The following is a 10385-nucleotide window of genomic DNA, read 5'->3' on the forward strand; positions in this document are numbered from 1 at the left end:
CGAGGCGCGGCGAGGCACGGGGCCATGGGGCGCCGGCCGGAGCGAGACGCGGGGAGGCGGCCAGTGGCACGTCCGAGCAAGGTGGGGCGCGGGCGACTGGCCCCGGGGGAGGCCAACAGGCGCACAGGCGGCCGGTGCAGGCCGCGGGGCGTGCACGACCAACGGCCAACGACGATGCTAGGAGGAGGGCGAGGCCATGGCCCAGGTGGCCGGAGCAGGGGAGGCGATGGGAGCCGGAGCGCGGGGCGCAGCGAACACGCGGACTCGCGGGCGCGGCCAATGGCGCGGCTGCCGGCGGTAGCGGCGAGGAAGATAGTAGGACCGGGGTCCTCACCGGGGGCTGTAGGCATTCGGGCAGTGGTGCATGAGGAGGAGGATGGAGACGGCGCGGACGGAGTGGAGGCAGGCCGGCGAGGAGGAGGAAGCAGGCCGGCGAGGGAGCTCCGGCGACTGGCGGCGGCGGCGACGTGTAGGAGGTGGCGAGGCGTCGGTGTCGGGGGTGGAGGGGCGAGGGGATCGGGCTCCTCCCGATCCAGATCCAATCGAGGGGGGGTGGGGGAGCGAGTGGGGCGACGGGGGGTACGGCTAGGGTTTCGGGGGAGGGGGTTATGGAGAGGGAGTGGGCCGGCCGGTTGGTTGGGCCAGGTGGGCCGGTCGGGCGGCCTGGTGGGGAGGGGTCCTTTTTCTTTTCTTTTTCTTTGTTTTATTTCTTTCCTTTATTTTTCTTTTTTCTTTTAATTCATTTTAAGTATTTAGACATTTTCTAAAAATGTGTTTACTTCACCATAATTACTTATGCAATAATTGGCACAGTCTGAACATTTTAGTTTTGATGTTTGAAAACTTTCTTTGTTTGTCATATTTTGAATTTGATTTTTTGACCGGTTTTGAACTAACGAAAGATTAGCAACAGTAACGGAGGTGACGTGGCATCATTAGCAGAGTTTCACTGTAGCATAATTATCCGGGCGTTAAAGAGCATGTGCATGTAGTTCAAATTTGAATTATGCACATAAATTCATCGAAAACTCAATTAATGCATAAAAATGTCCAAACAAACCCCGAAAAATCCCGAAAATTGGCACAACACTCCTATTGTTCTATGTTGACACTAGAAATTTTTTGAAAGCAATAAGAGGCAGCGGATATCGTTTCGTCCCCAAAGGTGGGACGTTCCCTACCGAAACCATCAGGCTTGTTGTGAGAACCTTTGGTTTGTGAGAAGCATATCCCCAAACCTGCCCCAAATGGGACAATATTTTAACCACGGCATGTTGATGCCGCTCCATGATAGCATGCCAAGTTTCATGAATTTCAGACAGGTTTTGGATTTACTAGAATTTAAAAACCAGGAATCTCAATGTCTGCGGCCGAGTGATGGTGGCAGGGTGTTTGACATTCATTCCCATTTCTTGCATGGGACCTAAGCATGCAACAAAGGACACGTATTCAAATTTTCAACCAATTTATATGCATTAGAGCATGTGCATGTAGTTCAAATTTGAATTGTGCTCATAGATGCGTTGAAAATGCAATTGATGCATAAAAATGTCCAAACGAACCCCGAAAAATCCCAAAAATTGACACGACACTCCTATTGTTCTACGTTGACACTAGAAATTTTTGAAAGCAATGAGGCAGCGGATATCGTTTCGTCCCCAAAGGTGGGACGTACCCTACCGAAAACATGAGGCTTGTTGTGAGAGCCTTTGGTTTGTGAGAAGCGTATCCCCAAACCTGCCCCAAATGGGACAGTATTTTTACCACCGCACCATAATAGCATGCCAAGTTTCATGAATTTCTGACGAGTTTTGGATTTACTAGAATTTAAAAACCAGGAATCTCAATGTTTGCGGCCGAGTGACGGTAGCAGGGTATTTGACATTCATTCTCATTTCTTGCATGGGACCTAAGCATGCAACCAAGGACACAGATTTGAATTTTCAACCAATTATATGCATTAGAGCATGTGCATGTAGTTCAAATTTGAATTGTGCTCATAAATGCATTGAAAACGCAATTAATACATAAAGTCCAAACGAACCCCAAAAAATCCCAAAAATTGACACGACATATTGTTCTATGTTGACACTAGAATTTTTTTGAAAACAATAAGAGGAAGCGGATACCGTTTCGTCCCCAAAGGTGGGACGTACCCTATCGAAACCATCAGGCTTGTTGTGAGAGCCTTTGGTTTATGAGAAGCATATTCCCAAACCTGCCCCAAATGGGACAATATTTTTACCATGGCATGTTGATGCTGCTCCATGATAGCATGCAAGTTTCATGAATTTCAGACAAGTTTTAGATTTACTAGAATTTAAAAACCAGGAATCTCAATGTTTGCGGTGGAGTGACGGTGGCAGGGTGTTTGACATTCATTCCCATTTCTTGCATGGGAGCTAAGCATGCAACCAAGGACACAAATTTGAGTTTCAACCAATTTATATGCATTAGAGCATGTGCATGTAGTTCAAATTTGAATTGTGCTCATAAATGCATTGAAAACGCAATTAATGCATGAAAATGTCAAAACGAACCCCAAAAAATCCCGAAAATTGACACAACACTCGTGTTGTTCTATGTTGACACGAGAAACATTTTGAAAGTAAGAAGAGCCAAAATGTATCGCTTTGTCCCCCAAGGTGGCATGTACCCTACTGAAACCACCAGGCTTGTTGTGAGAGAAGCTCTGGTTTGCGAGAAGCCTATACCCCACACCTGCCCCAAATGGGACAATATTTTTACCACGGCATGTCGTTGCCATTCCATGATATCATGTCAAGTTTCATGAATTTCAGACGAGTTTTCGATTTACTAGAATGTTAAAAGCATGTATCTCAATGTTAGCGGCTGAGTGACAGTGTCAAGGTGTTTGACATTCATTCTTATTTCTTGCATGTGACCTAAGCTTGCAAGCAAGGACAAACATTTGATTTTGCAACCCGTTTTATGGGCTGTAGCATGTGGTTTAATTTTGAATTGTGCACCTGAAATGCCTAGAAAACCAAGTTACCATATAAAAATGTCCAAAGGAACCCTGAACAATTCCAATTTTTTTACGACACACATATAGTTGCATGTTCACTGCAGATAAAAGGTCTAGCAATTCAAACACCGTCCACTGTTGTTGTGACCCTATTCTGTAATTCAAATCAAAATTAAAAATCAAGTTGATCCCACACAGTTTATTATCACCAACCGTGTGAGATGCAGTACAAAATATCCTGGAGCACTGTCGGTGTATAGTATGCCTATGGCTTACGCGAGAAGGTGCGTCGGCTACAGTCCACAGCCGACGTGTCAAGCACACTAGCTCGCTCCCCAAATATCATTTCACTGTTCAATCATCGCCCACTCCGGCGAGAGCGCGGCCGCAGCCGCCATGCGCGTGCTAACAAGGTGCTTGAGCGTGGCCGCAATCTGCGACCGGGCGACCATGGCAGCCCAAACGGCCGCTGTTGCTTCTGAGGTGGTGGCAGCAACATCTACCTCGGGGATAGCAGCTGGCGAGAGCAGCACAATAGCTGTCCATTCCACAGCGGCATCCTTAGCCCTGATGGAGGCCGCCCACGACCATGTCGAGGCCGCCCATGCCCAGCTCATGGCGGTCACCGCACAAATCGAACGAAGCTTCTCCAACAACGGTCGGCAACCCACGGCGGAAGAGTTAGCAATCGCCGAGAGCGTTCGAGCAGCCATCCGTTCCTCCGCCGCATGCCTTGCGACGATGGAGCCCATCCAAGCCCAGATCACGGCCGCCCATGCCCAGCTTGTGGCGGCCTTTTCCAAAGAGATGGCGCACGCGGATGGTGAGATGCTTGCCTAATATGGTGCGATGGATGCCATGGAGCTCCTTCCCCAGGAGACCGTTGGGCGCGAGCTGGACATGGAGGAGGCGGCGGAGATCGACGAGCACCAGCCGTAGTAGTACTCTTTGTTTTGTTTAATTAAGAGTGCCGGTCTTTAATATGTTAGAGTAATGTTTAGGCCAGCTAGCTATGTTTAATTGCTGAACTTGCTCGATTAAGAAGTGTGGGTGTGTTGTAGTCTCATTTGTGTACCCAAATTATGCAATGACGTGGATGAGAACTGTAACCAGGGAAATTGGAACCAAAATTTTTGACATTCAAACTCATCACACACGTGTTAAGCAATCTGAACTGTTTGTGATGTTCACATATCGTACACAGTTCTAAATAAGGGACCGTGTCTGATGACACTTTGTGCGCCAGTTTTTCGCTGAAGCGATTCCAAATTTTCGGCTTCCGCGGAAATATCTACGTCCCCACCCCCTCCCCCATACCAAAAGCCAAATTTCCCCTATTTTTGCCTTCCTTTCTAAGTTGAAACCTTCACTCCTTGCTTGCAGCGTCGCCTCCTCGCCGACGACCCTCCTTCATGTTGCTCGGCCTCGCCTATCCAGGCAGGTAATTCACACCCGAACCCCGTCCTCCTCCTCCTTCCACATCCCACATGCCCCGACCGCCGGCACCAGCGCGCTACCTTCCACCCAAATCACCGACCCCTCCACCAAATAAGCGCCGTCCTAAGCCATGGTGCACGCAGTATAGCCAGGATCTCAAGAAGCATTTGGCAGCGGAGAAGCAAATCGTGGCCGCATGCGCGGATGAGGTCGTGATGGCTACCATTCGTGCCGACCCCCAGATCTTGGAGGAGCACCTTGCCATTTGCTAGCTACGCCGGTTAAGCACGCTCGGTTGCGTGTGCTGCTCCTGCCTTTCCTTAACAAATTCTAGTGAATTGTGCTATCTAATTTTACCATGCAATTTGTTGCTCCTGTGTATATGTTCTATATGTCGTGCAGTGTGGTGCTCACTTATTAACTATTTGGTTAATTAGTTGTCGTCTTCATGTAACTGTTTGGTTCAATTCTGCAAATGTGATGTTCAATTCTTCAGGCTGCAATTTTGTATTGTCTTCCATGTGAGAAATAAATCGAATTATCTTTACAAAATACATGAGAAACAAATACAATTACTATAGTTCCAAGTTGTCAAGCATGCTTGGTTTGGTTATACATTGTGCAATGTGGTGCTCAGTTAATGTTTGGTTCATTTGTGCTGTGGTGTTTAGTTAACTATTTGGTTCAATTCTGCAATGCAATGTTCAATTGTTCTAGGTGCATTCTGTTATTGTATACCATGTGAGAAGTAAATCGAATTTGGCTATACTAAATACATGAGAAACAAATACAATTGATATATTTCCAAGTTGTCAAGCATGCTTGGTTTGGTAATATACATTGTGCAATGTGTTGCTCAGTTAACGTTTGGTTCATTTGTGTTGTGGTGTTTAGTTAACTGTTTGGTTCAATTATGCAATGTGATGTTCAATAGTTGTGGGTGCATTCTGTTATTGTATATCATGTGAGAAGTAAATCGAATTTGGCTGTACTAAATACATGATAAACAAATACAATTGCTATATTTCCAAGTTGTTAAGCATGCTTGGTTTGGTTAACTGTGTGATCTTCTATTAGGAGTATGTTATATTGTGCAATATGGTGCTCAGTTAATGCTTGGTTCATTTGTTGTGGTGTTTAGTTAACTGCTTGGTTCAATTCTGCAATGCGATGTCCAATTGTCATGGTTGGAATTTTGTATTGTTGTGCATGTGAGGAATAAATCAAATTTGGCTGCACTTAATACATGAGAAACATATACAAGTGCTATATTTCCTAGTTCTTAATCTTGCTTGGTTTGCATAAATGGGTTTTCCATGTGGCTTGAATTAATCTAATGAATCTGCAATGTGCTTATTTTTCATCAACATATTTTACTGATAGCATGCGAACCCTTACTTAACCTGATGACTAACTACCTTATATGTGTTGCAGGGAAACAATATAATGGGAAGCATTGAGCTTTACAATCGAGGTTAGCACGTGCATGGTCCGTTGTCTAATAGCACATTATTGTGCAATTGTAGGAACCATTCTAATACTTAGGTTTTTAACAATTTGGTCTTGCACATGTAAGTCCTACTGTCATAGGTTTTGACCCATTGTTCGACCCTTTTTGCATATGGGGAAATGAGTTGTCCATGAATATCAATCAAGTCAAGAAACTCAGAAAGATTGTTAGGATAAAGAAATCAGCGACAAAAAACAACAAGATCTTTGTCTGCACAATGAAGAAGACATCAGTTCACTACAAGAAGGTACTAACTATTATACCTTGCCTTTTTTATTCTTTGCCCCATTTCCAGTATAGAGAAGATATTTATGCACATCCTTGTTTTCAGGCCTTTCCAAAGCAGTTCACTAATGATTACCTCTCAAACCACCTCTATGGTCAGGAGGCGAGGAAGGTTTTCATACAACACCCACGTTTCAATATTGAAGTGTTCCTAAAGAGGACGAAGGATGGACGGTCAATCATCCACAGGCACTGGCCTAAAGTTGCAAAGACCTTCAACATCAATGAAGGCTCAATATTTGCCTTCCGCTTCAGCAGTTTTCCCGATGAGATGCATCTTTCTATGTATCATCTATGATGCTAATTTCGAAAGGTCATGTGAAACTTGGTGCTGGTGCAGTTGTGTAATGGGGTAGCTGAGTGCTGAAGCTATCATGTTGTACTCTGATGTATTTCAATTATGAAATCCTGCTTTCTTAATATGGGAATGAAATATATTATGTGTTTAATATGAATGTTAATTAGATTAATAAATGGATTATTAATAATAGGGCAATTAGCCTGCTAATGGTGAATTAGCCTGCTAATTGGTTTTTGCTATTGCAAACGGTTATTGAGAAAATACCGTGGGCGATGACCTAAGGCAACGCACACGGTTTTTAGGAATAAACTGTGTTGAATCGATGAACAATCACACACGGCATTCTCTTCGAAACTGTTTGCATTAGGCCACCTTGCGCAAATGTTTACCGCATGAAAACTGTGGGTGATGGATAGCCTCTGCCACACGGTTTCTTCTACGCACCGTGTGTGATGCATTTAATAACGCAAACGATAAAAAGTTTAATATTGTGTGTGATGGAAACGCCATCACAAACGATTTAGCGGGGGAAATTGTGTGTGATGTACCTACGAACGGAAACGTTTTCCTTGCAGCGACTGTGTGGGATGTATGTACGAACGGAAACGTTTCGCGGGGACTGACTGTGTGGGATGTACTTATGAGCGAAAATGATTTCACCTGTATAATTGTATTTTTTAGCACTAATGTACGTATAACCGTATTTGTTCGCTCGCCGGTCGCACACGACCTCATTTTGCCGCGCGTGTGTGCTAGGAGGGCATATCCCCGATGGTTTCTGGTTCATGTGGGAAGGACCCCCTAATCGCCCACTGTAGGACCTTGAATTATGTCTAGAGGGGGGTGATTAGACTACTTGACCAATTAAAAACTTAACCTTTTCCCAATTTTAGAGTTTGGCAGATTTTAGTTATCTTAGGACAAGTCAAGAAATCATCACACAATTCAAGCAAGCATGCAAAGAGTATATAGGCAGCAGAAATTAAAGCATGCAACTTGCAAGAAAGTAAAGGGAAGGGTTTGTAGGATTCAAACGCAGTTGGAGACACGGATGTTTTTGGCGTGGTTCCGATAGGTGGTGCTATCGTACATCCACGTTGATGGAGACTTCAACCCACGAAGGGTAACAGTTGCGCGAGTCCACGAAGGGCTCCACCCAAGCAGGGTCCACGAAGAAGCAACCTTGTCTATCCCACCATGGTCGTCGCCCACGAAGGACTTGCCTCACTAGTGGTAGATCTTCACGAAGTAGGCGATCTCCTTGCCCTTACAAACTCCTTGGTTCAACTCCACAATCTTGTCGGAGGCTCCCAAGTGACACCTAGCCAATCTAGGAGACACCACTCTCCAAGAAGTAACAAATGGTGCGTTGATGATGAACTCCTTGCTCTTGTGCTTCAAATGATAGTCTCCCCAACACTCAACTCTCTCTCATAGGATTTGGATCTGGTGGAAAGAAGATTTGAGTGGAAAGCAACTTGGGGAAGGCTAGAGATCAAGATTCATATGGTAGGGATGGAATATCTTGGCCTCAACACATGAGTAGGTGGTTCTTTCTCAGAAACGGTAAGTTGGAAGTGTAGGTTTAGTCTGATGGCTCTCTTTTTGAATGAAGAGGAGGTGGAGGGGTATATGTAGCCTCTGTTGGGGATATACATAACAGGTAGGCCCACGAAGGGTCGAAATATCATGAAGCGTGGGGTCCACACAACATGTGGGTCCAGGTCAATTTCATACAGACACACTGTCCACTCGGACAAGTAGCATACTATCCACTCGACCAAGCAACATACCATCCACTCGGATGACAGTTCACCACTCGACCGTACAACTCACTCGGATATACGAAGACCAGCAGGCAGCAAAGCAGTCGGCATCTTTCTAATAGTGAAGGCTTAATAGTGGGCTGTCATTATAGCATTCATACCCCACTTTGTAACATAGAAGGTGAGGAGGTGGCGCACTCTATATAAGCCACCCCCCACCACTAGACGAGGGGGCTCTTTTCTTCCACCTCTCTCTCTTTTCACCATTAGTCTCAGGACTTAGCTCAGGCATGGGGATCTGTTCCTCGCTTACACACACATTGTAATCTCCGGATATATACTCAGATAAAACAAAGCCTCTCCGGAGCACGAGACGTAGGGTTGTTATCTCCACCGTGAGAGGCCCGAACTCGCTAAAACCACTGTGTCACCCATATGCATCTCGATAGATCATGCTCCGTTATCCTACCCCTATTCTACTGTCAGACTTAGAACCACGACAGTTGGCGCCCACCGTGGGGCAGGCGTCTATCGAGCCATGGTGCAAATGGTTTTTTCTTCAATCTTCGGCAGCGGATCAACTACCATCACCAGATAAACTGGCTGCTGGGGTTCAGGTCATCGCGCCATTCGTACAAACAAAAGGATCAGGGAGTTGCTCATCTCAACTTGTCCTCTTTACAATCAAAGATTGCAATGATCTAACTACGTTTTATTCTTTTTCTGTATGCACGCGAGCTCATACAAAAGGACACCTCCCTTTCTTCCGCTTGGCGGCTCGGCTCCTGGACGATGAAGCGTCGTCATCCGCTCGCCATCTTCTGGCGTACTCATGGGTGACGCCATCGTCGAGCGTGCACACACGCACCGCCGCTAATGCTCGGCCTGGTTCCGCGACTGGTTGAACGCGTCTACCGGTGGTCCGGTCGACCCGGCTCCTCAGTGAAATACAGCAACCAACGCTCGCGCTGGCCTCGCCCTTGGCTGCGCCGGCCCGACTGGACTACGGCCAGCTGCTCATCCTCCTCAACGCCACCTCTCGGCCGCCGTCTGGTTCCGACCAGACCGTCCGTCATCATCGTTTCCAACCTCGTCGTTGAGCCACACGCATGACCGTCGTTGCCATTCACCTCGCCGTCGGCTCCGGCCTCGCGTTCTCGGCTGCTCGCTGGCGACCTCCGCGGTGGCGGCGCAGGCGCGCATCGCTGTTACCTCCGGTGCCAGTCGCCTGCGACGGTCTCTGACTCTCTGTGGTGGAGGCGCGCTGCGGCGGGGACCTTCAAAGCAGCCTCGACCCTCAAGCGACGATCGTGCGGGATTGAGGGAATAAACGTCTGGTAAGTGCAGGCATAACGTATGCCATTTAAAGAGTGATAACTGCATGCAGGAAAAAAAGGAACGGAAGGACAACTCCCACACGTACGCAGGTAACGCGGCGCCACCGGCAATCATTAAGAGCATGCCTAAATAACGTCGGTCTCATAATTCCGTCAAGCATGGATCGATCGCTTCGTTGAGGTAATCGCCTTATTAACCGGCCAATTGACGGGAGTTACTAACGCCACTTAATTGTTGCGGCCAGAACCAGGCCATTTCCACAGCTTCGACAGATTCCGCGCCAGTCAATTCATGCATGCATGCATGCATGACTAGCCAGCCTTCAACTTCATGGCCGTATTTGCTAGTGCTAACTTGCAGGGTCACCCGATGGATCTTCAATCGGATAGCTGCGAACCAGATTCGATCAGAGTTCAGACCGATGAATCCACTCGGACGCAGACTCAAGTTCACTCGGCAACGGACCCAAATTCACTCGGACGCTCCGCGAGTCGCCACTCCGCGGGACGCATCTACTTCACTCAGACGCCCCGCGCATCGCCACTCCGCGGGACGCGTCTACTTCACTCGGACGCCCCGCGCGTCGCCACTCGGTTGGTCACCTCATCACCACTCGGCCGCCCCGCGCGTCGCCACTCGGTTGGTCACCTCATCACCACTCGGCCGCCCCGCGCGTCGCCCCTCGGTTGGTCACCTCATCACCACTCGGCCGCCCCGCGCGTCGCCACTCGGTTGGTCACCTCATCACCACTCGGCCGC

This window comes from Triticum aestivum, chromosome 4B (assembly GCF_018294505.1).
Source record: "Triticum aestivum cultivar Chinese Spring chromosome 4B, IWGSC CS RefSeq v2.1, whole genome shotgun sequence".
Classification (NCBI taxonomy): Eukaryota; Viridiplantae; Streptophyta; class Magnoliopsida; order Poales; family Poaceae; genus Triticum; species Triticum aestivum.